This window comes from Eretmochelys imbricata, chromosome 2, assembly GCF_965152235.1.
Source record: "Eretmochelys imbricata isolate rEreImb1 chromosome 2, rEreImb1.hap1, whole genome shotgun sequence".
In the NCBI taxonomy this organism is placed as follows: domain Eukaryota; kingdom Metazoa; phylum Chordata; order Testudines; family Cheloniidae; genus Eretmochelys; species Eretmochelys imbricata.
Genome location: NC_135573.1, coordinates 270,627,416 through 270,653,694, shown reverse-complemented (window position 1 = coordinate 270,653,694; position 26,279 = coordinate 270,627,416). Strand labels below are relative to the sequence as shown.

At 47.7% G+C, this 26,279-nt stretch overlaps 1 long non-coding RNA gene across 1 annotated transcript in view; it reads right to left on the bottom strand.

The window, feature by feature from the left end:
- LOC144260807 (uncharacterized) overlaps positions 1-24,719 on the bottom strand; it is a 43,768-nt gene extending 19,049 nt beyond the window's left edge. The window contains exons 1-3 of the long non-coding RNA XR_013345050.1: positions 24,653-24,719; positions 21,429-21,624; positions 19,790-20,051 (exon numbers count right to left, since the gene is read on the bottom strand). This is a non-coding gene — a long non-coding RNA (uncharacterized LOC144260807). The remainder of the gene's footprint in view (positions 1-19,789; positions 20,052-21,428; positions 21,625-24,652) is intronic.
- Between the last annotated feature and the right edge of the window lie 1,560 nt (positions 24,720-26,279).

Genomic DNA, 26,279 nt, shown 5'->3' with positions numbered 1-26,279 from the left:
TGAAATGTAAAAATATAATTAGGAAGGCCAAAAAAGAATTTCGGCAGGTTTAAAACAAACAAAAGAAAGTATTTCTTCTGTTTCTTCTTCCACAGGGTAGTCAACCTGTGGAACTCTTTGCCAGAGGATATTGTGAAGGCCAAGACTGTAACAGGGTTCAAAAAAGAACTAGATAAATTCATGGAGGGTAGGACCATCAATGGCTATTAGCCAGGATGGACAGGAATGATGACGCTAGCCTCTATTTGGAAGAAGCTGGGAGACAGGGGATGGATCACTGGATGGTTACCTGTTCTGTTCATTCCCTCAGAAGAACCTGGCACTGGCCACTGTCGGAAGACAGGCTACTGGGCTAGATGGATCTTTGGTCTGATCCAATATGGCCATTCTTATGTTCTTAGCAGGTGACACACACACACACTCACTCACTCCAGCCTGGCTATTGCCAGCTGCGGAGCAGTGAAGTGCACCCTCGGGACTTGAGGTGCAGTGTGCTCCAGCACCTCCTAGGCATCACTTATCCCCGTTCCCACTGCACCCCAGGAGGCTGCAGGAAAGTTTTGGGGCTGGTTTCCACTCACTGCCCTGATAGTCCACGCAGCCCGAGTGGCCCTGCACGTGCAGCCCCTGGGAGCCAGGGGGAGCCAGGGAGCAAGGACCAGAGAACACAGCAGGACCAAATGCCCAGAGCTCCTGGGTCAGCCCAGCCCAGAGACGGATGACCCCCAACATCCTGGCCGCTAGGAGCCACCTCCCACCTTGCAACTTTGCTCCCTGCTCTGGGCAAGCTCCACGCAGCAGCAAGGAGGAGCAAGAGACGGAGCCACCGCTGCCATAGGAGGATCAGGAAGGGGATGCACGCTCAGCCATGCAGTAACTGCACTTCCAGCCAGTTGCACTGGTTGCCTGCAGCACTGCTACTCTGCCATCAGAAACTGTGGGATGGGTGCCAAGAGCCTTCCAGATGCAAGTCAAGCTGGGGACATGTGTACACAGGAAACCAATACGGCTCGGATCCTAAGTCCTTCCTTAAAATGGGCTCGGATCCTCCAGCACCGCAGGGTCATGGGACCCTGGGTCCAAGCGCTAGGTTAGCACCACCGCAGTGTGGAGGCAAGGGGGGGGATCAATTGCTGTGTAGACATACCCTGAATTAATCAAGTAAAGGGTAGGAAATGAGAGGTGCCAGAGCCAGAAGGTGATTCCTGGGAGAAGGCAGGAGAGCAGAAAGAGGTGTTTCCTGGATGGCACTCCCAAGCAAGATAGCCAGGGCTGAAGGCAGGAGGAGCAGCAGCAGCAGGGAGATGCCTGCTGGCTCTAAGCCAGACAGCTGGAGCCAAGGGCCAGAGAGCTGAAGGCAGGGGGAAAAACAGTTAACTCACTGATGTCACCTTGCTGCACAGCTGGACCCTGAAAAACAGTGAGAGGAGCAAGGACATGAGGGATGCTCCAAGCTAAGGAGTTCCCACTGGGAAAAAGCAGGGTTGCACCCTGTAACTATGCTGGTTCTGGTGGGTCCCCACTGAGAGTGCCAATTGAGGACAAATTGCTTCAAGCAGGGCAGTTACAGCCCACGGATGGGGTTTTTCCACCTCTAAGGCAAACCAAACCAGCCAGAGAGGACCTTGGTTTTACCCCACTAGCTAATCACAAGTCACACAAGCAATTCCCTTAGACATTCCAGTTTCCCAGTATCACCACCAGTGCCACTCATAATGGGGACGAATGGTTATGAAAACCAATACCCCAATAAAAGAAAAAAAGGTTCTCTCGATCCTGAAGGACCAAGTCCCAGACCCATGTCAATATACAAATCAGATTTTACCCACCAATCACACTGTTGCCAACCCTTTAGAATCCAGAATCTAAAGGTTTATTCATAAAAGAAAGAAATATAGATGAGAGCTAGAATTGGTTCAATGGAATCAATGACATACAGTAATGGCAAAGTTCTTGGTTCAGTCTTGCAGCAGTGATAAAATAAACTGCAGGTTCAGATCAAGTCTCTGGAGGACATCCACAGCTGGGATGGGTCTCTCAGTCCTTGGTTCAAAGCTTCAGTGTAGCAAAGTTCCTCCAGAGGTATGAAGCAGGATTGAAGACAAGATGGAGATGAGGCATCAGCCTTTTATAGTCTTTTCCAGGTGTATGAACACCTCTTTGTTCTTACTGTGGAAAACTACAGCAGAATGGAGTTTGGAGTCACATGGGCAAGTCCCTGCACACTTTGCTGAATCACTAGACGTATCTGCCTTCTCTCCATGGGTCAACTGTATAGCTAATGGTCCTTAATGGGCCATCAAGCAGGCTAGGCAGAGCTGACACCAACTTGTCTGGGGTGTCAGTCAGAAGCACAGCACACATTTGAACTACAGACAGGATAAAGCCAATATGCATAACTTTAAGTACAAAAATGATACCCACATATAGATAGCATAATCATAACCAGCAAACCATAACCTTGTCTTAGACACCTTATTTGACCCCCTTTATACAAGATTTGGTGCCACTACAGGACCTTGGTTGTAACAATGATCTATACAATCCCAGATTATGTCAATAACGTCACACAACCCACAAGGAAAGGCTGCAGTGGCTGGCCTGACAGAGGAGGACCGATGGAGTCTGGGTGTGGTGGAAGACACTGGTATATGTTATGTCAATGGCTAAGAGAGTGAGGATTTGCACTAGCGTGATATGTTTTATGTTTTGGGAATTCTGTACTATGTTCTGTTAATAAACTATGGTCATGGATTAGAGGATAAATTTCCACGGAGTTACTAGTGACTCAAAGAAAACTGAGAAGAGGGGCTACTTGAGGGCTGCTACACAGGGGTGCCTGGGAGGCAGCCACTCATTTATAGGAGCTCAGATCCCCTAGAGGGACTGGGCCCCATCCAGATCCCAGCACACATGCAAAGGCAGGGAGACTGGCTCAGACTCCCTGGGAGAACTCCCCCCAGATCCTGGAACATACATGGGAGAGAGAATGTGAAGTTCACAGATGCCCCCTGCCCCTATTCTCCCCTAATTGCCCTGCCTTTCACCTCAATGTCCCCTTTCCCAGAGCCCCAACCCCCACTCTCCCTAACCTTTCCCCCACACTTGAGCTCCCAAACCCCCCACCACCACCACTATTGTCCAGGCCTATTTCTCTCCCTTCCCTACCAGCAAGCATTTGCATATCTAATTATTTTCCCCAAGAATATATTGATTATATTTCCCACAAATAAAAAACTAAGCCTGAGGCACAAATTTTAGCAGTATGCCTTCATACCTTTACCAGATTTCTATCCAAGGTAGACTCTTGCTGACACTGGCTGAGTGGGTCAGGTTCAAGGACTACTGCTCAGCCCCTTGAGCTATCCAGCTTCAGTGACACTGCAAGGCTAAAAATCCTCTTGGCTCCTCTGGCTTCACATGCTCAGTATAATTTGCTTAGCTGTGAGCCTGAGGACCCTATCCAGAGAATCAAAGAATATCAGGGTTGGAAGGGACCTCATCTAGTCCAACCACCTGCTCAAAGCAGGACCCCAATCCCCAAATAAATCATCCCAGTTAGGACTTTGTCAAACCTGACCTTGAAAACCTCTAAGGATGGAAATTTCATCACCTCCCTAGGTAACCCATTCCAGTGCTTCACCACCCTCCTAGTGAAAAAGTTTTTCCTAACATCCAACCTAAACCTCCCCCACTGCAACTTGAGACCATTACTCCTTGTTCTGTCATCTGCTACCAGTGAGAACAGTCTAGATCCATCCTCTTTGGAACCCCCTTTCAGGTAGTTGAAAGCAGCTATCAAATCCCTACTCATTCTTCTCTTCTGCAGGCTAAACAATCCCAGGTCCCTCAGCCTCTCCACATAAGTCATGGGCTCCAGCCCCCTAATCATTTTTGTTGCCCTCCGCTGGACTTTCCAATTTTTCCACATCCTTCTTGTAGTGTGGGGCCCAAAACTGGACACAGTGCTCCAGATGAGGCCTCACCAATGTCAAACAGAGGGGAATGATCAAGTCCCTCGATCTGCTGGCAATGCTCCTACTTATACAGCCCAAAATGCCATTAGCCTTCTTGGCAACAAGGGCACACTGTTGACTCATATCCATCTTCTCGTCCACTGTAACCCCTAGGTAGATCTAAACTCTTTCTTGATTACTATTTTGCTTCCCCAAAGGGCTAGTGGATTCCATGAATATTCTGGGGGTAACCCTCTTGTGAGTTAGACCCTGTGCCAGGATCAGAGTTGTGACACTGGAAGACCAGGTCATGCTTGCCAAGACCCTAGGCCTCAACTGAACACTGCTAAATGCATAGCTGGAAACCTGTCTGCCTCACCCAAGTGTTATATTGTTAAAATAGGTATAACATTTATAAAAATGTGTATAGTGGTTAGATGTCATGAAATGCTTGTACATTACTGCATATATTAATCTCACTTATAACATCCATACCCCATGTGATAAGGTTATATGGAGTATTCGCATTGTAAACCTCTATAACTGTTACTCCTGGGGAAATTCTGTGCCACTGCGCACGTGCAAAATTAATGTCTGAGCGCAGAACTTTTTTTCCCACCTGCAGAAAATACATTCTGCCCAAGAAGTGCTGCAGTTCTGCCTTTGACACACCGGAGGCCGCTGTGGTGCCGGCACAGCCAGCGGCATGAATGCAGCCAGCAGCTAGCTATTCTGGCACCACAGCAGCCTCTGGTGGACAAAAGGTGGAACTACAGCACTTCTGGGGCAGAATGTATTTTCTGTGGGGAAAAAAATTGTACACAGTGGTGCAGAATTCCCGCAGGAGTAGAAGTTCATCCCAGCACCCTGCCTCTGAAGACAGCTTAGGACTCACAGAGTGCAGCACACAGGGCTGCTGAGGGGTCACAGACAGGTTCAGAAAGGCTAATCAAGTGGGATAGACTGGGGGCGTGGGCTCAGGAGCTAGTGGGATGACAGCATTGAACCAGGAGCTAAATGGGAGTGGGAGTGCAGGGACACATGGGGAGGGGGGCTGCAGGGACACATGGGGACGGGAGGCATGGGGACAGGGGCAGATGTACCTGACTGAATAGGAGAGGCTTGAGGTCAGCCAGGGTCTGCATGGGGGAGGCTCCCCAACTCCCTAACAATCCCTCTCCCTCCCCACAAAACACTCTGTTCCATAATTCTCTGATCCACACCCAACAACCCACCAGATTCACTCCAGGCTCCTTCCTTCTCCCTCAGCTCCTCCATTACCCCTGACTCCCCCAAGACTTTTCACTGCTTCTTACGGGTGTGGAAAATGATTTTTTCCACCAGAATTCAAGCTGATGGGATGAGTCCACATGAACAAGTGGGATGACAGCATTGAACCAGGAGCTAAATGGGAGTGGGAGTGCAGGGACACATGGGGACAGGGGCAGATGTACCTGACTGAATAGGAGAGGCTTGAGGTCAGCCAGGGTCTGCATGGGGGAGGCTCCCCAACTCCCTAACAATCCCTCTCCCTCCCCACAAAACACTCTGTTCCATAATTCTCTGATCCACACCCAACAACCCACCAGATTCACTCCAGGCTCCTTCCTTCTCCCTCAGCTCCTCCATTACCCCTGACTCCCCCAAGACTTTTCACTGCTTCTTACGGGTGTGGAAAATGATTTTTTCCACCAGAATTCAAGCTGATGGGATGAGTCCACATGTACATCTCCTCTTTCTGGGTGTGCTGGGGAGCAATTAAAATCTTTGTTCTTTGATGTTTCAATGTCTCATTTAGTTTAAATGAATTACTCAAAGGTCTGTATTAATACGCCTAGTAACAAATCTATTTGTCAAAAAAAGGTTACCAGAACCTTGCTGACAGGTATTATAAATAAATATTATTATAAATAACCAAAATAATTAAAACTGGTGTGATTATATTGTGTTATTTTGACAAATAAAATATGTAGAATTTTGCAGAATTTTTAAATATTATGGGCAGAATTTTTTAGTGCAGAATTTTTAATTTCTTGATGCAGAATTCTCCCAGGAGTAAACTGTGTAATTGTGTAACTCACCAAACAGGAAAGAAGCATTCATTAATGTGAAATGCTGACTTCCTGCACAAGGTGGTAGGTCCTGCCAACCAAGAAGGCTCACTGAAACCAAATGAGACATTGAAACATCAAAGAACAAAGATAAGAAGAAACCATCTCTATGATGCATGGATTTTGAGAGGGCAATATTTCTAAGCATAAGCAAGGGATCCCCAGCTGCTTAGCCTGCATTAGCCCTTAAAGAAATATAGAGGTTGCTTATTATAGAAGCTTCTACCACCTTTTGGAATCTACAACTCACTCATCTTTGTGTATGTTTACCTGCTTTAACCTTGTAAATAACCCATTTCTTTTTCTTAGTTAATAAATCTTTAGTTTATTATGGGATTGGCTACAAGCGTTGTCTTTGGTGTAAGATCTAAAGTGCAATTGGCCTCGGGTAAGTAACTGGTTCTCTGGAATTGGGATTAACCTGAATATTATTGTGATTTTCTAAGGGACCATCACAAATTCAAGCTTCCCTCAGTGGCAAGATAGACCAGAGTACCCCAGAGGACTGTGTGTGACTCCATGTTAAGGCTGTTGCAGTGCTTCAGTAGTTTACACTAGATACTTGTGTAACCCACACACCTACTGGGTGTGGTGCTCTGCTCCCTCTAGTGGCACCAAGACCACTTAGAGACTAATGAGTCTGCTACAGCCTTAGCTAGGGGCCATGTGGCTTTTAGCTCATGTAATAGACGCTCATGCATTTAGCTCCAGAGATCCCAGATTCAATCCCGCCTACCAACAACCAGGGTCTGTCGGCGTTACGCTTGGTTGATGAACTTGCATCCAGTTTGGGCTTTGGGCCCTGCTTCTTAACAGTCTGCCCTGAGGTTGGTACTCATACACTGGAGCCACTCCAGACAGCTTGACAACAGCCCTGGTTTGATCCCCAAGTATGGGCAAAAAAGTGTTCCAAAAATGTCAACCTTTAGAACAGCTTTTTGGGGAGAGGTGGCTGTATCAAGAGAACCCTTTGCTCAAAATGACCCCAAATTCAGTTCACTAACCTATCCCATATCCCCAAGATGCACAGCACATTTCAAGGCAATCCAGGTAATGGTGCAGATTTTAGAGCACACACAAGAGCTGAGCTTTAAACAAAAAGCTGGTCTAGACTTTAACTATAGTAGACATGGCAGATCCACATAGTGGAGTAAAAAGTATAATGAGGAAAAATGTGAAGACGACTGGGGAGCATCCCGAACCCCAGCTTGGACAGAGTTATTGCCTGAAAGGCCCTAGAGCAGGAAGCCTCCCCCTCTTTGGCAGGAAATAAGAATGAGACGCAGCCAGGAGTGGTATAGCTAATACACCTGGGAGCAGGCAGGGGGAGACAACACTCAAATACACACACACACACTATAGTGGGCAGGATGGGCTGTAGGCACATCTGGGATCTTATAAAGATATACAGACTTTTTTAAAAGTGTATTTATTGTTTTCCTTTTCCTCTCCATCTCTCTGTCCTAAGAGTCTTCAAGGAAGAGACTGTATCAACCATAGCACGGGCACTGATGGAAATAAACAATATTCAATGGTAGGAGCTCCCCAGGACACTGTAAAGCCTGAACAAGACTGGAGGGGGAGATAGCAACATATTACACACAAAATGAAATATAGCAGACAAAGTGTAATTTAGTACTGTAAGTCATTGAGCAGGCTGGGACCTGTCTCTTAGTGCATCTTTTCTCCCCACAATCATAGAAGATCAGGGTTGGAAGGGACCTCAGGAAGGCATCTCGTCCAACCCCCTGCTCAAAGCAGGACCAATCCCAACAATTTCTCCATGCAGGTATCAGACCACCCCAATTCCAGAATGCTACATCACTACCATTTCCACTTCCAAATCCCCTTCCACAATACCACAATAAGCATGTCAATAAAAAAGCTTCTCCCCCACAATGACATCACTGTTACCCTCATCTTTCCTTTTTCATATGGCCTCTGTATTATCCGTTAACCCAGTCATATCTCAAACTAGGGCCCAGTCCTGCAGGCACTTCTGTATGCATGTGACTTTGCAACACGATTTTATTGGGACTGCGTATTTGCAGGCCTGGGCCCTTACTTTACACACTGCTCTATCTAGCTACTTCTATATCTCCCAAATCAAAATCTCCAAGTGCCTAGCAAATTTTGGGGGGCAAAAGGGACTGACTTATGAGGAGAGGTTAAAAACCCTTTGGATGTTTACAACGAAATAAAGCCCTGGGAGAATACTCTGTAGGAAACAATTCCATCCTGGCTGAGTCCTGGTGTAGAATGGACTAGATGTAAACTAATGGGGCTTTTCTAATCTCTAAAGGAGAATGTCTGTACCACAAGGCATCCTCCTTCAGACCCTGAAATGACTGACATGCCTGAAGACCCCCTCAATCCCCAAAACAATAAGTACAGAGACCCACTCAAGGTCCATATTGATGTGTCCTAGGAGTTCCTCTTAGCTCCTGGAGTAATAGGACACTCCCTGCCCCCAAACTATCAGGCCCAGGATCTTGCTGAATTCTAAGGCAACCTATCCACTCTGGAAAGAGACCAGAGCATCATCATGGGCAGCCCAATGAAACCTTGACTTAATATGCAGCAGTGGACATGAAAGCAAACAAAATGTTAGGATGCAAAAGGGATGGAATTGAGAATGACACTCAAAACTAATGCCACCATAAAAATCAAAGGTATGCCCTCACCTGGAATACTGTATGCAGTTCTGGTCATCCCCATTTCTAAAAATATTCAACAGAGCGCATTCAGAGATGAGTGAAAAATAGGATTAGAAGTTGGATAGACTTCTGTTTGAGAAGGGACTGAAAAGATTGGGATTGTTTAAATTAGAAAGGAGATAAATGGGGGGTGGGTGGGTAGGGGAATACAAGATAATGAAAGGGATAAAGAAGGAAAATCAAGCATTTCTATTTACTCTCTCATAAAAGAGGAACAAGGGGATAGCCAATGAAATTAAAAGGGCAGCCCACTCAGAAGTGATAAAAGGACTTTAAAAAACACTGAACCATTAGCCACCTGCTCTCCGAAATCCTCTACAATCACATCATCCTCCTGCAGTCGTACAAAGTGCTGGTATTAATATCACCTGCCTTGTCCTTTGTTTTGACTGCATCATGCCCTTTTTCAATTCCTCCACCAGCTTCCCCTTCCTCCACCACTTCAGAATGGAAAAAACATGCTAATCTCCCAGATTAACTCACTGCTCTCTAGGTCTAGTTTTGCTCACTGTGAGCTGCAGGTGTGGGAGATATATTCAATACCCTTTGCTTTTCTACTGTATAATCAAACTGTCTCATTAGCTGGGATGTAATTTGTGCACAGAAACATTTCTTCCTTCAAACAGAGAAAAGGACTCCACTGAACTACAAATTCCCTGCTTATCCCTCTGGTGCCTCCCTGACTCTCGATCTAGCAGAGGTATCCCCTTCCTTACAGAAGCTGCAACCAGGCATGTCTACACAACAGTAATGAGGTGTGAGATTGCTGCATGTGTAGACACCTTCATATTAGCTTTAATCTAGCTTGCGCAAAGATAGATTAAACCAAAAACAGTGAAGCCATAGTAGCATGATCTAGCCACTGAGTACAAGCCCACCAGGAAACTTGACTACATAACTGGGCAGTTAGCTAAATCCAAACTAGCTTGGGTATGTCTACATGTGCCACAATTGCACCTCTGATTTCCGCAGACGGACAGACTCTCAGTGATTGAAGCAGACGCTCCTGAGATGGGAATGTAGCGCAACACAAATTTCTTACAGATAAAGCCAAACACAGCACCACAATTCACATCTCACTTCTCCTTGTCACCAGCAGGGTCTGAGCACCTGAGGTATGTCTACACTGCAATTAAACACCCACAGCTGCCCTGTGTCAGCTGACTCGGGCTCTGGGATTGTTTAATTGCAGTGCAGAGGTTTGAGCTGAGGGGGAGGAGCTCAGAGCTCAGGCTCTAGACTGAGCCCGAACGTCTATACTACAAAGAAATAGCCTTACAGCCCAAGTCAGCTGACACAAGCCAACCTTAGGTGTTTAATTGCACCACAGACATACCCAGAGGGTACAGAAAGTCCTCAGATTCAGTAGGTCAAACAAAGAGCTTGGGCTGTCAGCTTCTACACAGAGGCTTCCCATTGGAGTACTTCTCACTGTATTTCCATGGGAACAGACTTGTGCCTTTCCCGTTGCCGAGGAGATGCAGTCATTGCTTTCTGAGACTGGGGAACAATGTCCTAAGAATGTCTCAGGGTATTGAGGACCTCAGAGTGCCTAAAGCTTGGAAGGGATTTTACACTGATAGATCAAAGCCCCTAACTTTACAGGCAGGAAACCCCCATCCCCATTCCTGTTCTTCAGCTCCAATTTTGGGCAGTTTAGTAAATGTGCCAGATTATTCCCTACAGCTATTTTTGGTATCTAAATTTAGAGAGAGACTCTTAATTTAAAAAAACACCTGTCTGAAAATATTTCCTGCTACTGTCCTGGTAACCTCTCTCATTCCCTCTCCCACTAACCAAAATTGCAGAAAATTTGGCATTAGCCTGCATTTTGTGTAGAGCTGGTTGGTTGGCCCGGTGTCCCCTACCCTTGGCAGGGCCAGTTAGCAGAGTCAGTCACTCACTCTCTTATGCAGTAACAGAGGAGGGGAAATATTTTTTTTAAATAGGATGGTAAAGCCACAAAAAATGGCAGGGAGGGGGAGCATATTCCTCAACAAACAAGTCTTGTTCCTTCATGCTTTTCATGTCACAGTTTATCCCTGAAACCATGGAGACCTCGGGGGTAAGAATGGAGCAGGCACATTGGTGCCTGCGAGTCAGTGGCTGTGGTTACGGAGCAATCTTAGTATCTCAATAGATCACCTATTTTCTGGCCTGTTTCAGGGACTGAGGAGGGGTTACCAGTATATCTGGCCCGTCCAGAAGCTCCCAGGGATGCTGTTTATCTGTAAATGAGGATTTTCAAACCAGAAGGGACTGTTAGGATTATCTAACCAGACATGCTGCATAACACAGGCCAAACATCCTTACCCAGCAGTTTCTGGATCAAGCCCATAACTTCAGTTTAAGATACGGCATCTCATTTAGAAAGACATCTAGACTTGATACAAAAATGTCAAGTGATGGAGAATCTACCACATCCTTAGGTAAACTGTTCCATTAATTACCATTCCAGGAAAAAAAATGTGTACTTTATTTCTAATCTGAATTTGTCTAACTTCAGCATCCACCCACTGGAGCTCATTCTGCCTTTTCCTGTTGGATTCAAGGCCATCTATTATCAAAATCTCTTCCATATGGATACTTATAGAATGTGACCAATTCACCCTCAACCTTCTCTTGGATAAACTAAATAGACTGAGCTACTTTAGTCTCTCACTATTAAGGCAGGTTTTTCAGACCTTAAATCATCCTTGTAGCTATTTTCTGAACCGTTTCCAATTTTTCAACATCCTTTTTGAAGTGTGGACACCAGAATTGGATGCACTATTCAGTAATGGTCTCACTAATGCCGTATACAGAGGTATTATTACAAACCTACTTCTATTCGGTATACCCTTGCTTATACATCAAAGGACTGCATTTGCCCTCTTAGCTACAGCACAACACTGGGAGCTCAAGTTAGTTGATTATCTACCATGACACCTAAGTTCTTCTGTTGCCGCATTGCAGAACACAGCACTCCATCCTATAAGTGTGATATTCATTCTTTGTTTCTAAATGTACGATGTTGTAGATTGCTGTATTAAAATGCATAGTGTTCAAATGGCACATTTTGACAAACAATCCAGATTGGTCTGTATAACTGACCTATCCCCACCATTATTTACCACTCCACCATCTGCATATTTTGTTGGCAGTGATTTTATGTTTTCTTCCAGATCTTTATTGATTTCTTCCAGATTTTATATTTTCTTCTCATCCCAGTTTGGAGAAAGAGCGTCAGTCCAGAATAGAGAACTGTTTCTTTTGTTCCCTATATCCACACCCAGTCTGAAATTAAGTCCAGCGCGTGAATGGTAATGTGGCAAAGTCAAGAAACAACCTGTGGGAAAGAGAGGGTAGATGGAGATCTCATACTATTGCATCAATAACAGGGGACTGGATTTGACGATCCAGAAGGCCCCTTCCAGTCCCATGTTCCTATCAGAGGTGGTATTAGCATGGATGTTGAAGATACTTAGGGCAGTAAATCCTGAACCACCATGTCACACTGCATCCCTGTCATATCCTCCCAGGGGTTGGTCTTGAAGATCTCACAGGGCTCTGGAGGTCTGCAGATTAGCAGGATGCACATCTGGGATTTTTGGTGATTTACAGAGGACTTCCTCAAGATGCTCCAGGCAAGACAAAAATTATGCTGTCTAAAGGAGAAATGCTTTAAATAACTGGCCAAGATGACTCCACCGTCATCTGAAGACATATAGCCCCCAGTCATCAAAATGATGTGAAGCCTCATGGTTGTGTTTGATTTCATAGATTCCAAGGCCAAGAGAGATCAATGTGGTCATCTAGTCTGACCTCCAGTATAACACAGCCTATCGAACTTCCCCAAAATAATTCCAAGAGCAGATCTTTTAGAAAGATATCCAATTTCAATTTAAAAATTGCTAGTGATGTAGAATCCACCATGATCCTTGGTAAATTATTCCAATGTTTAATTAACCTCACTGTTAAAAAAAATTACACCCTATTTCCAGTCTGAATTTGTCTAGCTTCACCTTCCAGTCACTGGATCATGTTATACCTTTCACATTGAAGATCAAATATTTGCTCCCCATGCTGGTACTTACAGACTGTAATCAAGCCACCTCTTAGCCTTCTCTTTGTTAAGCTAAATAGATTGAGCTCCTTGAATCTATCTCTGTAAGGCATGTTTTCTAGTCCCTTAATCATATTCATCGCTCCTCTCCAAATTATCATCATCATTCTTGAACTCTGGACCCCAGAACTGAACGCAGCATTCCAGCATCGGTCACACCAATGTCAAATATAGAGATAAAATAACTAGGCCTGCCGATTAATCGCAGTTAACTCACACAATTAACTCAAAAAAATTAATCGCAATTAATCGCAGTTCGAATTGCACTGTTAAACAAGAGAATACCAATTGAAATTTATTAAATATTTTGGATGTTTTTCTACATTTTCATATATATCTTGTATTCTGTGTTGTAAGTGAAATCAAAGTGTATATTTTGATTACAAAATATTTATACTGTAAAAATGATAAACAGAAGAAATATTTTTCAATTCACCTCATATAAGTACTGTAGTGCAATCTCTTTGTCCTGAAAGTGCAATTTTCAAATGTAGATTTTTTTTTGTTACATAACTGAACTCAAAAACAAAACAATTTAAAACTTCAGAGCATACAAGTCCACTCAGTCCTACTTCTTGTTCAGCCAATTGCTAAGACAAACAAGTTTCTTTACATTTACAGGAGATAATGCTGTCCTCTTATTTACAATGTCACCAGAAAGTGAGAACAGGCATTTGCATGGCACTTCTGTAGCCAGCAGTGCAAGGTATTTACATGCCAGATATGCTAAACATTTGTATGCCCCTTCATGCTTCAGCCACCATTCCAGAGGACATGCTTCCATGCTGGTGACGCTCGTTAAAAAAATTATGAGTTAATTAAATTTGTGATTGAACTCCTTGGGGGAGAATTGTACATCCCCTGCTCTGTTTTACCCGCATTCTTCCATATATTTCATTTTATGACAGTCTCGAATGATGACCCAGCACATGTTGTTGTACGTTTTAAGAACACTTTCACTGCAGACTTGACAAAACGCATAGAAGGTAACAATGCGAGATTTGTAAAGATAGCTACAGCACTCTACCCAAGATTTAAGAATCTGAAGTGCCCTCCAAAATCTGAGAGGGACGAGATAGGGAGCATGCTTTCAGAAATCTTAAAAGAGCAACACTCTGATGCAGAAACTACAGAACCTGAACCACCAAAAAGAAAATCAACTTTCTGCCGGTAGCATCTGACTCAGAGGATGAAAATGAACATGCATCGGTCGGCACTGCTTTGGATGGTTTTCCAGCAGAACCAGTCATCAGCATGGACGCATGTCCCCTGGAATGGTGGTTGAAGCATGAAGGGACATGTGAATCTTTAGCACATCTGACACGTAAATATCTTATGACTCCGGCTACAACAGTGCCATAAGAATGCCTGTTCTCACTTTCAAGTGACATTGTAAACAAGAAGCGGGCAGCATTATCTCCTGCAAATGTAAACAAACTTGTTTGTCTGAGCGATTGGCTGAACAAGAAGTAGAACTGAGTGGACTTGCAAGTTTTAAAATTTTACACTGTTCTATTTTTGAATGCAGTTTTTTGGTACATAATTCTATATTGGTAAGTTCAACTTTCATGATAAAGAGATTGCACTACAGTACCCGTACTAGGTGAATTGAAAAATACTATTTCTTGAGTCTTTACAGTGCAAACACTTGTAATTAAAAATAAATATAAAGTGAACAGTGTACACTTTGTATTCTGTTTGTAACTGAAATCAACATATTTGAAAATGTAGAAAACATCAAAAATATTTAAATAAATGGTATTCTATTATTAACAGTACGATTAATCGCTTGACAGCCCTAAAAATAACCTCTTTACTCCTACTCAAGATACCCATTTATACATCCAAGGATTGCACCGGCAGCTCATGTTCAGCTGATTATCCACCACTACCCCAAATCTTTTCCAGAGTCACTGCTTCTCAGGATGGAGTCCCGCATCCTGTAAGTATGGCATACGTTCTTTCTTCCTGGATGTATACATTTGCATTTAGCCATATTAAAACATATTGTTTGCTTGCACCCAACTTACCAAGGAATCAAGATCTCTCTGTATCAGTGATCTGTCCTCTTCATTATTTACAACTCCCCCAATTTGTGTGTTATCTGCAAATTTTATCAGTGATGATTTTATATTTTCTTCCAGGTCATTGATAAAAAAATGTCAAACAGCGTAGCATCAAGAACTGATCCCTGTGGGACCCCACTAGAAACACATCCATATGATGATTAGTCTCCGCTTACAATTAAATTTTGAGGCCTGTCAGTTAACCAGCTTTAAATCCATTTAATGTGTGCCATATTAATTTTGTATCAGGGATTGGCAACCTTTGGCATGCGGCCCATCAGAGAAATCCGCTGGTGAGCCGGGACAGTTTGTTTACCTGCAGCGTCCACAGGTTCAGCTGATCGCAGCTCCCACTGGCTGCGGTTCACTGTTCCAGGCCAATGAGGGCTGCAGGAAGTGGCGGCCAGCACATCCCTTGCCCCAAGCCGCTTCCCGCAGCCCCCATTGGCCTGGAACGGCGAACCGTGGCCAGCGGGAGCTGCGATCGGCCAAACCTGCAGACACTGTCCCGGGCTCAGGCTTCAGTCCCCCCTCTCAGAGTTGTGTAGTAATTTTTTTCAGAGTAACAGCCATGTTAGTCTGTCTTCGCCAAAAGAAAAGGAGTACTTGTGGCACCTTAGAAACTAACCAATTTATTTGAGCATGAGCTTTCGTGAGCTACAGCTCACTTCATCGCATGCTGTAGCTCACGAAAGCTCATGCTCAAATAAATTGGTTAGTCTCTAAGGTGCCACAAGTACTCCTTTTCTTTTTGTAGCAATTTTTGTTGTCAGAAGGGGGTCACAGTGCAATGAAGTTTGAGAACCTCTAAACTAGATCAAATTTTGTTCTCATAAATGAGCAATTCCAAACCCTCGTTTGTTACCCATGCTCCCAGCCTTGGTACATAGGCAACTCAATAATTTCTTCTCTCCATGTCATTTATTAATTTTATTTTCAACATCTCAATTTTGTGTTGAGTTCTCATATCTTTCCTCTTTTTATCCTCCTCTTTTGTTATTAGTTTAACACCCTCCTGACTATTCTAGCCACCAAGAATATTCGTCCCCCTTCTGCAGAGGTGAAGGCCATCTCAAACTATACAGCCCCCTCTTCCAACAGAAGGTGAACCAATGTTCTGCAAAACCAAAATCTTCCACCCTACACCACTTCAGACCCTTGTAAAGTATACATGGAATTTAGATAAATTAAAATCACTTTACCAACAAATAACACTTAGTCTTATGTTCTTAACAAATAACACAAGGATAATCTTCAAATCCAGACTGGATGCTTTTCTGGAAGATATGGTTTAACCAAACACCAACTTATGCTTTAGTCACACATAAATTATTGGGTCAATACAGGACCTGTGCTATCAAGGAGGTCAGAGTAGATTGGGGTGGCCAACCTGAGCCTGAGAAGGAGCCAGAATTTACCAATGTATATTGCCAAAGAGCCACAGTAATACATCAGCAGCCCCCCCAACAGCTTCCCTCCCACCCCATTCCCAGTGCCTCCCTCCCACTGGCAGCCCCGCCAATCAGCGCCTCCCCCTCCCTCCCCGCACCTCCCAATCAGCTGTTTCGTAGCGTGCAGGAGGCTGGGAGGAGGAAGGGGGAGGAGCAAGGGTATAGCAGGCTCAGGGGAGGGGGCAGGAAGTAGTGGAGTGGAGGCAGGGCCTGCGGCAGAGCCAAGGGTTGAGCAGTGAACACCCCCTGAGCCACTGGAAAGTTGATGCTTGTAGCTCCAGCCCCGAAGTCGGTGCCTGTACAAGGAGCCACATATTAACTTCTGAAGAGCCACTTCTCCATTGGCCACCCCTGGACTAGATAATCCCTTCTGGCCTTAAACTCTAAGAATCTATGAATAACCATTTATTGCAAGGTTTCTTGGGCCTCCCCTCTGCAGCAGCAGCTGGTATTGGCCACTATCAGTACAGGAAGCTGTCCCTAGGATCTGGTTTGGGCCTGTCCCTATGTACTTCTAAGGGGAAAAACAAACACAGAAACCCCCTAAAACACTTCCAGCTCTTCATTTTCTACCATAAAAAGCAGCAGAAAAGACCAAACCTTTTTTTTTTTTTTTAAATTATCTATGGGTCACTTAAAAGTAATTTCCCACTCAACTGCCTAACATTTACAAATTCAACTCCACTTCTCCTCCATGACATCACCTTGTAAATAAAGAATTTTACTCAATTTCCATACAGCACACGTGCTGCCAGGGGAACAGTAACCAATTGTTTTATTGAGAGCACCCAATATGTACAAAATACGTTTTTTAAAACCCTTGTAATTTCACCAAATCAAGTCCAATTTTCATCAGACCACCAAAAGGCACACTGTAATCTAAGGACCATATGCAAAAACGTGTCAAATGCACATTTATACCATTTTCCACTGAGGCACTAGAGCTGTGCAAACAACAACAACAAAAAAGGGCTACAATGCATTTTTATAATTGCAAAATTGTATTTCTTCTCCGCCCTCCTGGTTCTTGAAAACAGCTGAACCACTTTACTAAAAGCATGCAAAAATTTCATTCCCACAGAATGTGCCAAATTTTAAAGCAAAGAGTAAAAGATGACAAAGTTAAAAGCATTTGACACACCTCTGCAACCTCTACTCTAGGCTTCACTTTTTAAAAAAGAGGACATCTATCCATGGACCTTGACACCTATCTGTGGCAAAGGTGGGGATCAATGTTGTGATAACAGGAAGGATAGACAGGGCAGGGCTAAGTTATGAAAGGCCTTGAAGGTAAGGACAGGAAGTTTGTGTCGGATACGTGGGAGGAGGAGCTAGCAGAGGGACTAAAAAGAAGGGTGACATAATCAAAGTGACAGGCCAGGAAGATGATCTTCGCAGAAGTATACTAAATAGATTTGTAAGGGACAAGGTTGACAGTTGTCAAGGCCAGAGAGGTCACAGAAGCAAAGTCATGAAATGACCTTCTTCTACCACCACTCTGACCACATCACCCAATTTCTTGAATCTCTCCATTAGTTTTTAAGCTCAGGCTTGACAAAGCCCTGGCTGGGATGATTTAGTTGAGAACTGGTCCTGCTTTGAGCAGGGGTTGGACTAGATGATCTCCTGAGGTCCCTTCCAACCCTGATATTCTATGAGTTCTGTCATTGCACACTGTCATTTATATTTAGAACTGTCTCTCACTTCTTACCCAACAAGCATCCTTGAAACTCAAGGGACACTTATCCGCTATATAAAGTGCTAGTTCTGCCTTATGGTCCCCGTGTTAAGGACCCCGTGTTAAGTTGCTAAATACCAGACATACTTGCCCACAGCATACCAGTCTCTGTGCTGAAAGCAGTTAATGAATCCATCTGAGGACATTTTTGAGCAATACACATTGTGAGACGAGAACATTTAGTAGTCACTATATATGGCATGAATACATTCCGGAGAGTGTAATACAAATACTTGTTAGTATGAGCTACAAAGACATGTATCAGAGTGGTAGCCGTGTTACTCTGTATCAGCAAAAAGAACGAGGAGTACTTGTGGCACCTTAGGGTTGTCTATTTTAGTTATTTACATTTGTCTAAAAGTAATTAACTATGCAGGATTACGGCACCTCTACACAACTGAATACATACAAAGAGAGCTATCCATAAAAGATTTTGAATCCTCCCCATCTCAAAATATGAACCTTTCCAGAAAACCCTAGGAAAAGAGTTGAGTCTTACAGCATGCCCTGAATGTCATAACTAAGCCCCTACCTCATTTGCAATATTGTGGAAGTTGTAGATCCCACAACATTAGGCTTCTACCGCAATTTGGATTTTAATTGGCTTACTTTGCACAGTCCACAATTTTGCATGTATTTTGAGTATGCAATTAGTACTGCACTAACATACAATGCCTGTAAAATTTTGAAGGCTAAAGTGGACTGGAGTCGATTTCTACAGCAGTTATGTTAGGACTTTTAATCTTTTAAATTTTATATTGTATGGGTCACTTTCTTTTTTTTAAATGAATGTTTAATATAGTTACAGCAAAATGTCTGGTTATCAAAAAAATTAGCAGGCATAACATAATACTTGAGTGTTTATATCGTTCCAGCAAATTTTTCTTAAACAAGTAGGTCTACTCTGGCTTTTCCAAATTACTGCTATTAATAAATGTCCATTAGTACTTTTCCATGATTTTCCATGTCTTGTTCTCAACTCAACCGCAATTATTTGAATATGATCCCACGATTCAAGTAGGGTCTTAGTTATAATGGTCCAAGCTTTGCTGGTCAGGGCTTGGGAAATTAGCCAGGTCCAGAGTCAAAGGGCCCCTTAAGAAAAATACCCTTCCTCCATCTCCCTTCTGTTTAAAGTATCAGGCTGTTACCTTGAGGTCTCCCACCGAACACCACTGTAGCAACTTCACACTGGGAGAGAGGCAGGTCCCAAACCTTTTAGAGCTTTGTAGGTCAAAAGCAACACCTTAAATTCCATCCCAAACTCCTCAGACTCTCGAACACCAACATGCAAACAATTTGGCAGACAAACTCATTCAGCAGTAACTTCAGCTGCCAGATGACCTTAAGGTGTAAACCAATGTAGAGCACACTGCAATAGTCTAGTATTGAGGTGACAGTGACAGGGACAACTGTAATGAGGTCTCAGAATTGGAAAGCAAATGTTGCACCCTCCTTGCCAAACGCAGAAGGGAAAAAGCAATTTGGCCACAGCTGCTATTGGGGTATCCAGCGGCTGTCTAAGACCTAACAGAGTCCCTAAATGGCAAACAAGAGTATAAATGGGAGGTGCACTCCCTCGACCAAGCAGACTGATAATCGCTACCATTCTTTCCAGTTGCTTCCCCCAACTTTCCAGCATTACCTTATTCTTATCTGAGTCGAGCCTCTGCCAGCCAGCTTTCATCCATGCCCCAATCTTTGCCAGATGTTGAGCAAGAATACTTCATGAGGAGTCTATAAGTCAAGACTGTATGCCTTTCTAAAAGGTACGCTCTTAGGCTGGACGCAGGAATTCACTAGGTGTAATTCTCTGACCTGTCTTATGCAGTAGGTCAGACTGGATTACCATAATGGTCCCTTCTGGCTTTAAAACTCCATGAAGTGGTTCAGCTGCACCAACTGGACTGGAAAAGATGAGGTATTAAGTTTTCAGTCATCAAGATCCACTAACTGGAAGCAGAAGTTAGACAAATTCAGACTAGACATAACACAAATTTTTACCAGTAAGGGTAATTAACCACCAGAACAACTTACCTAGTAAGGGTAATTAACCACCAGAACAACTTACCTGGGCCACAGTGAATTCTCCATCACTTCGAATCTATAAAGCAAGACTGGGTGTCTTTCACTCAGCAACATGCTCTAGCTCAGCCAGAAGTGATGAACTTGATGCAGGAATCACCAGGAGAGATTCTCTAGCCAGGATTGCGCAGGCGGCCAAACTGGCGGATCATAATGGTATAATCCCAAACTATAAAATTGTTACCTTCACTAGGGTAACACTGTGTTCGTCCACTACTCTTACCACCAGTGACCACTGAAGTGAACTTTGCAAGTCTAAGCAGGAAAAAAGGGACTGATCCAACCATGGAAAAGAGAATACCGGTTAGAGAAACTGTAAAGAAGTGACCGAGCAGCAGGAGGCAGTATGGCTCATCTGGAAATGCTCCAGTGGAAGTGACACTAAAGATGAAAGAATTGAACTGGAGATTCTAGTATGTTAGTGTAAATGTAGAGTTAACCAGTGGGTATCTATGGAGGCCAGGGATGGAGGAATAGCAGGAGGAGGAGAATTTACTGTGTGACACTACATAAAGGAAATGGGAACTCAAAAAGTGTTGATTTAGGTATGGTGCAAAGATAAGCATGATACCTGTACAAGTCAATGACAGCCTGGCAAGCATCAATCACCCTTAGCGAATGGAGGAGGAGTTACTGTGAATGAACACCTTAAGCTCCTCCTCTTCCCTTCTCCCCCACAACAGGCACTTGTTTGCTTTCTCAGTGGCTACCTCTCACTCTCCAAGTCAAACTCCCTGCTTTGCCCATGTTAGTCTCCTCTCTACCAGCCATGATGTAATCAACAACTCCATTCCAGCCTATCTACCCCAGTATATTTGGATCTTAACTAATCAGAGCACCAGCTAAGATATCCAGTACTGAAGGATTCAGAGTAGCAGCTGTGTTAGTCTGTATTCGCAAAAAGAAAAGGAGTACTTCTGGCACCTTAGAGACTAACACATTTATTTGAGCATAAGCTTTCGTGAGCTACAGCTCACTTCATTGGATGCTCAAATAAACTGGTTAGTCTCTAAGGTGCCACAAGTACTCCTTTTCTTTTTGCGAGTACCTGAAGGAGCAGCTCAGTCTAGGACTGACTCCAGGCAACAGTCCTAACATACCCAAGATTGCCAGCCCCAGAGATTCTCCCTATCTCATGCAAACCATGTACATCTTCCTTCCCACCAGGAACAATCTGCTTTCCAAAGGGTTAAACCTACCTGTACCAGACTAGGTGGATGATGAAGGCCTTGAGTCACATGTGCTTGGAACAATGGGAAACAAGAAGCTTATCCAGCTGTGCAGTGGGAGGTGGCTGGTTGGTTATGTCATGATGAATTAGCAGGGAAGGTTCTGATCTAACTGAAGCAGGAACTGCTGTAACGCAGCAAACCCAGGATACATTCAAATCCAGCTCTGAAAGGAGAAGGCAGGCAGTGAGTGGGAGGGAAGAGATGAACACAACAAATCAGTGTGAACTTGCTGGGTCAGTGCTGACCCAAGATGTACCTTTGCAAGCTGAGAGAAGAAAGATAGAGAGGCTATCAGCCCCAGATGTTGAAGGAAGAGTGGAGAGTGTTTACTGATATTGCTGTTCCAGGCTATATTCCTCCTGTTGGGCACATCTGGACTCTGGCTATTTTGGGGAAAGTGAACTAGTTCAGGAGCTGTAAGTGTCAGTTTGCTGGTGTATAAAAAAAGGCTACAAAAGACAGACAGCTAAGTACAATGTTTTAGCAGAGACACTGTTACCTCAGCTGTACCAGGACATGGAAGGTGCAGAACTAGCTGTGCTAAGGCAGGTGAGGAGATGTAAATAGAAATGTGTAAGGAGGGTAGGGTAAGATCCAAATATCCTGGGGTAGGTAGGTTGGAATGGAGCTGTTGATCCAGCTGTTTCTAGGGCACATGGGCAACACAAGTGGGTGCAGAGTCATCTCTGCCAGGGCAAGTCCAGAGCAGATCCTGCCGTTCCTGGGGAAGGGGATGCAGATCCAGCTCTGTCTGTGGAAAAGAGGATGTCAATACAGCTGCTCCTTGGGAAGAGTGTGACAATCGAGCTATGCCTGTGGAAGAGGGATGGCACATCACACTAACTCTGCAAGCCAGGAAGTAAGGCGAGGCTGTATCACAGCAAGTGGAGAGAGGAAAACACAGCTGTGCTCATAGGGATGTACAGGGAGGGTAGTTTAATACCCAGCTGTGTTGAGGCCAGCAGGGTGCTCGCTGACGATCCAGATGTTCCAAGAGCAGATGGACCGAGAGGAGAGGATGTTCATGTAGCAGTACTGAGTCAGATGAGCAGAGCAGCGGTGTTCAGCCTGCTCTGTCATGGCAAAAGAACCAACTCTGCCAGGGCTGAAGAGCAGGGCATGGGTCCAGATCCAGCACTGCCAAAACAAGGTATGGGCTAACAGGCAGAAATGGAGATGGGCAGGTAGAAAATGCGCAGCACTAAGGCAGACTGTGCAAGAGACCAAGGTATGGACCATGCAATGTGTGGTGCCATTTTGGAATAAGTGAGCAGCAATATCTGGTCAGAGCCACAATGTGCCAAAGCAGCTGCTTGGCAGAGCCAAGCAGGGGAAAGCGGACAGGGGATATGGGACAGTGTGGGCAGATGGACTTGTTAACAGTGCCCAGCAGTAGATCCAGAAATAATTAGGAGGATCTGGGCAGTACCACATAGTGGACAGTGGCATGAACTGAAGCAGTGCCATGCAAGGCCAGGTGAACAATGCCAAGGCAGAAGCAAGTGAAAGTGCCAGGCCTGGCAGGCAGGGAGCAAGGCTTGTAAGGTGGAGGCATATAGTAACAAACTGCAGACCGAAGGGCCGTGCTAGGCAAGGAGGGTGCCAAGGTTGAAAGAACAGGAAGCAGAGCTAAGAGTCCCTTTCCGAAGGCAGGAGTGAGTGCCAGGCTAAGGGCAGAACTAGGGGTATCCCACAGCAGAGGTACAGTGCTGGACTGAGGGTAGTGCTAGGGGTCTCTCCAGGGGAGGGGGGCAGTGCCCAGCCTAAGGCAATGCTGGAGAGGGGTCTGTCTCCTAGGGCCAGAGGGCAGTGCAAGCTGAGAGCAATTCCAAGCGGGGAGTCTCTCCCCAAGGGAACGGGGGCAGTGCTGGATAGAGGGCAGTGCAGGGGGTGGGGATGGGGGAAAGAGTATCTCTACCCCAGGGCAGGTGGGGGTAGTACCAGGCATGTCTCTCTTCCAGGGCAGGTGGGAGCAGTAGCACCGCCAGACTGAGCAGGGGCAGGAGAATTAAGCTATCTCAAGGCAAAGGCAGACCCAGCCCCCAGGGTATGTCTCAGGGGCAGGAAACAGTGCCATGTAGGAGAAGATATATCACAGAAATGGGGGTCTCCCCCAGAGGCACTGCTGGGGCTGTGAGGAAGTGGTGCTGGATCTCTCCTAACGCCAGGGGAGCAAGCATTGGGACTGGTCGAGGTCAATCTTTCCTAGCAGGGGGCAGTTCATTTGTCCCAGGAGCAGCCAGTAGGTAGCAGCTGGTCTCACCTGAGGGAAGTAGGACACAGTGCCTGAGGTGAGGGGGGGTCGGTCTCCCCCAGTGGGGGGCCGGGGAGTGGGCAGTATCCAGGACTGGGGACAAGGGAAGGGGCTGGGGTGGTCTCCCTGACAGGGGAATCGGCTGGAGGGTCAGTTTCCCTCGGCAGGGGGCAGAGGAAGGGGTGGTGGGGGTCAGTCTCCCCCTACCAGAGGAAGGGGTTGAGGGATCAGTTTCCCCCAGCAGGGAGCAAGGGAAGGAGTTGGGGGTCGGACTTCCCCAGCGGGGTCAGGGAAAGAGGGCAGTAGGCAGAGCTGGGGGCCAGGAGGTCGGTCTCCCCGACAGGGGGCAGGGAGGGGACAGTACCCAAGAGTGGGGGGCAGGAGGTCGGTCACCCCGACAGGGGACAGGAAGGGGGCAGTACCCAGGAGTGTAGGGGGCGGTCTCCCCAGAGGGGGGCAGCGGGAGGCAGTGCCCGGGGCTGGGGGGGTGTCGGTCTCCCCAGAGGGGAGCGGCGGGGGGCAGTGCCCGAGGCTGGGGGGGGCGGGTCTCCCTGGAGGGGCGCGGGGGGGCAGTGCCCGGGGCTGGGGGGGCCGGTCTCCCGAAGGGGCGCGGGGGGGGGCGCGGCGGGGGGCAGTGCACGGGGCTGGGGGGCCGGTCTCCCGAAGGGGCGCGGGGGGGGGGGCGCGGCGGGGGGCAGTGCCCGGGGCTGGGGGGGCCGGTCTCCCCAGAGGGGGGCGGCGGGGGCAGTGCCCGAGGCTAGGGGGGCAGGTCTCCCCAGAGGGGGCGGCGGGGGGCAGTGCCCGAGGCTTGGGGGGCGGGTCGGTCTCCCCCAAAGGAGAGCTGGGGGGGGGGGCAAGGGAAGGAGCCGGGGGCGGCGGGACCACTCCCACTCCCACTCCACTCCCACTCCCACTCGCCCTCGCCCTCGCCCTCAACCCTCACGTCCATGCTCCTCCCCGCCGGTCCCGGACTCTCCCGCTCCCGGGGCCGCGGCTCCGCTCCCGGGGCCTGCGGGCGCCTGCGCGGCGATGCGGGGAGCGGCGGGCGGCAGGGAGCGTCTGCAAAGTGCGGCCGTCAGGGATCGGGGGTAAAGAGCCTCCCGCGCCACGGAGCCGAGCGGGAGCGCGGGAACCTCCCGCCCCGGCTGGGCACTGACACCCCTCCCGTCCTCTCCCTCGCCCTGCCCCCCTCGGCCGGGCACTGACACCCTTCCCCTCCCCCAGCCCCCGTCGGCCGGGCACTGACACCCCTCCCCCTCCCCTCCCCCCGCCCTGCCCCCCTCGGCCGGGCACTGACACCTATCCCCTCCCCAGCCCCCGTCGGCAGGGCACTGACACCCCTCCCCCTCCCCCTCCCCCGCCCTGCCCCCCTCGGCCGGGCACTGACACCTATCCCCTCCCCCAGCCCCCGTCGGCAGGGCACTGACACCCCTCCCCCTCCCCGCCCCCCTCGGCCGGGCACTGACACCTATCCCCTCCCCCAGCCCCCGTCGGCCGGGCACTGCCACCCCTCCCCTCCCCCGCCCTGCCCCCCTCGGCCGGGCACTGACACCCGTCCCCTCCCCACCCCCGCCCCGCCCCCCTCGGCTGAGCACTTACACCCCTCCCCCCTCCCCTCCCCTCCCCTCCCCCAGCCCTGCCCCCCTCGGGCCGGGCACTGACACCCCTCCCCTCCCCCGCCCCCCTCGGCCGAGCACTTACACCCCTCCCTCTTCCACACCCCTGCCCTCTCGGCCGAGCACTTACACCCCTCCCTCTTCCACACCCCTGCCCTCTCGGCCGGGGCACTGACACCCCTCCCCCTCCCCCAGCCCCCGTCGGCCAGCACTGACACCCCTCCCCTCCCGTCCCCTCCCCTCTCCTCCCCCGCTTTGCCCCCCTCGGCCGAGCACTGACACCCCTCCCTCTTCCACACGCCTGCCCCCTCGGCCGGGCACTGACACCCTCCCCCCCTCTCTCCCCCACCCCCTCGGCCGGGCACTGACACCCGTCCCCCCTCCCCCACCCCCTTGGCCGGGCACTGACACCCCTCCTCCCCTCGGCTGGGCACTGACACCTGTCCCCCTCCCCCAGCCCCGCCCCCCTCACCCGGGCACTGGCACCCTCCCCCCTTCCACACCCGCTGTCCTCCTCAGCCGGGTACTGACACCCCTCCCCTCCCCTTCCCCAGCCCTGCCCCCCTCGGTCAGGCACTGACACCCCTCCCTCAGCCCCTGCCCCCCTCACCCGTGGCACTGACATCCCTCCCCTCCCCCAGCCCTGTCCCCCTCAGCCAGGTATTGACACCCCTTCCCTCCCAGCCTCTGACCCCTCAGCTGGGCACTGAGACCCCTCCCTTAGCCCTGCCCCCCTCACCCAGGCACTGACACTCCTCCCCACCACAGCCACTGAGCCCCCTTCAACCGAGCACTGACATCCCCCTGCCCCCCAACATCCCCTCTGCCCCCCTTAGCCAGGGGCTGGGGATTCACACCCCTCCCGCACCTCCATGCCTCACACAGGGACCAGGCCCTGACAACTCTTCCTTCCCTCACATCTCCTCCCTGTCCCCCAGGGACTGGGCA